The following is a 3,004-nucleotide window of genomic DNA, read 5'->3' on the forward strand; positions in this document are numbered from 1 at the left end:
CTCTCCTTTGCTTCGCGATAATGTCACCAAATGCTGCATTAAAAAGATGAAGTTCGCACCTCTCTGGAAACTAGACATATTAACCTTATACCAATGTCCATTGTAAACTTATTTCCATAGAACTTTAACTGTCGTCAATACCACCACGATCAGCCCAATTTTTATCATTCGCTTTGCTGTATTCATATTTTCTCCCGTAATTACAAGCGTACAACCTATGGCGACAGCGTGATTTATTCACGCAATATTTAATTCGCTCTCAAGGGACTGACTCACCATAAGTGTGTCCACTCTAGCAAAACTATGGTTCGGCAGTTTTGGTACACTACGTAAGTGACACCGTAAATGGTAGGATTAGCGGTAATATTGATAGCACTGGTAGAGAATGAAACATAAAGTTTAAGAGAGAAACCAGGAGCCGATGACTTCTCTGTTTTTTATTTTGCACATAAGTAGAACCGCACGTCTTTCAGTGTTAATCCACAGTGTATTTCAAGTCCTTACAGAACATAAATTGCTTTTTATGTACTAAAAATTAGTTGATAGCGCACCTTCCGCACTTTCATGTAACCAAACCAATAACTTTTGATGCAAGTACAGTTTACATCCACAAACATAAAAAATAGTTAATTATTATTTTGCAATCAATAGAACGTTCTTCACCACGATCAAAGGCAAGAGTTTCCTGTTATTGTTGATAAATGAGATTTTGTGCGAATAACAGAAAAATGTTTCATATAACTCGGTTTGACGGAACAGGCTCAGGCGTAAAGGTGTGCTGCAGTCATGAAGGCCCATACCAATGATTTTAGTTCAATGGTTCCCACGCTGACACTTGTTGATGACCCAGCTTTGAAATCTGCAGCAATTTGCGAAAGGGTTGCATTTCTGTCACGATGAACGATTCCCTTCAGTGGTCGTTGGTCCCGTTCTTGCAGGATCTTCTTCCAGCCGCAGCGATGTCGGACATTTGATGCTTTGTCGGATTCATGATATTCCCGATACACTCGTGAAACGGTCGTGCGGGAAAATCCACACTTCAAGTTACCTCGGAGACGCTGTGTCCCATCGTTCGTGGGCCGACTATAGCTCCGTCTTCAAGCGACAAGTGGGCCATCGGGACCATCCCACCGCCGTGTCATCCTCAGTTAAGGATGCGGATAGGAGGAGCGTGTGGTCAGCACACCGCTCTCCCGGTCGTTACGATGGTTTCCTTTGACGGGAGCCGCTACTATTAAGTCGTGTAGCTCCTGAATTGGCATCACGATGCTGAGTGCACCCCGAAAAATGACAACAGCACATGGTAGCCCGGATGGTCACCCATCCAAGTGCCGGCCACGTTCGACAGCGCTTAACTTCGGTGATCTGAAGGGAATCGGTGTATCCACTGCGGTAAGGCCGTTGCCGGCCGACTATAACACCAAGTTCAAACTCACTTAAATCTTGATAACCTGCCATTGTAGCAGCAGTAACCGATCTAACAACTGTGCCCGGTCCTTGTTGTTTTATGTAGGTGTTTCCGACCGCAGCGCCGTATTCTACCTGTTTACATGTCTCTGTATTTGAATACGCGAGCCTATACAACTTTCTTTGGAGTTAGGTGTATATTATGACTCAGTTTCGAGCTGTTTTAACACTTCCCGTTTTTAGGGGAATCTAGTAAGACACTGATGGCATACATTCAGAGAGCGATCGTTATGAAGTAACGCCCGATAGGTATGCAACACGCCTAACGTTCATGTAATGTGGGTGCAGCCTTAACTGACCAAAGCTACTAGGCAACTACCGTAGTATACGCTTACTTACGGTAGTCTGCTGTAGCCTTCGGTAGTCTTACATGTCTACTCATTACCCATGCGGAGTGGGAGAGCCGAGAATTATCAGGAATGGAATCGCAGTCGTCTCGTTCGTGCAGTGTGCAGAGGCTGATGGACTCCGGAAGTTTTCGCCACTGGGCAGAGCTAGTGGATACCCGGCGGACCGCTACTTTCCGTGCTGCGACAGTGGCCACACGGGCACAAAAAAATTCACGGCCGGCGCTCAGACAAACAGGCCGAGCACAGGCGACGGGCCGGCGATGGCGCATAAAAAGGTCACCGGCGCGGCGGCAGAAAGCGGCGAGCAGCGGCGGAGGCGGCGGGCGGCAGCCGGTGCAGTGGGCGGACGCGCTCCGGGGGCTGGGGGCGGCTGATCCGGCGGCCGCTGAGCGCCGTGCAGCCGCGGCCGGCTTTCTCCGCCCCCGCGGCTCCGTTTCCTGCCGGCCGCAGCTCCAGCTCCAGCCGCAGCTCCAGCCGCCGGACCACGCCGCGCCACGCCACGTATCGATTGCACCGTGCACTCCCGCGCCGCGCCGCGCCGCCCGCTTTCTCGGCCGCCGCGCGGAACGGTTCACCTGCCGCCGACCGCGACGGCTTCTCACCGCCTCCCGTCCATTACGACGTGCGTTAAATAAGTAACGCTACAAATTTCTTTCGGCTGAAAAAAAAATAATGAGTTCTTTGTGGGACACTGCTGAATATTCCCGCTCCAGCCCCCTAAATTTCCGTGAATTTCCAGTGAGTACGTAGATTTCTAAATGGCGTCTGTAACGGCAGAGAGCGGAAAGCTGTCAGTGAGTTTCTTTTGGCGGAAAATCAAAGCATGGCAGATATTCATAGGCGCTGCCAGAATATCTGCGGAGACCTGGCAGTGAACTGAAGGACGGTGAGTCTTTAGGCGAACCGCCTGTCACCCTGGCAAGAAGGTGGTGCAAACCGGTCCGACCTCCCGCGTGCCGACCAGCCGCACACAGCTGTGAGACTCCTGCAATGTTGGAACGTGCGGACACTCTCATTCGGGGTGATCGACGGATCACAGTGAGACACCTCGCTGCCAAATCGACGTCTCTGACACACTCGCCCCCCATCTCGGGTACTCGAAGGTGTGAGCCCACTGGGTTCCTAGCCGCTTAACAGAAGAGCACAAAGAGCATCAGTAAAGGATTGAAATTGTCACAGGTGATGAA

The 3,004-nt window shown here is 50.6% G+C and overlaps 1 pseudogene; it reads right to left on the reverse strand.

The window, feature by feature from the left end:
* Window positions 1-1,288: 1,288 nt before the first annotated feature.
* Window positions 1,289-1,406, reverse strand: LOC126177518 (5S ribosomal RNA; annotated as a pseudogene).
* Between the last annotated feature and the right edge of the window lie 1,598 nt (window positions 1,407-3,004).

Source organism: Schistocerca cancellata, chromosome 3 (genome assembly GCF_023864275.1).
Source record: "Schistocerca cancellata isolate TAMUIC-IGC-003103 chromosome 3, iqSchCanc2.1, whole genome shotgun sequence".
Classification (NCBI taxonomy): Eukaryota; Metazoa; Arthropoda; class Insecta; order Orthoptera; family Acrididae; genus Schistocerca; species Schistocerca cancellata.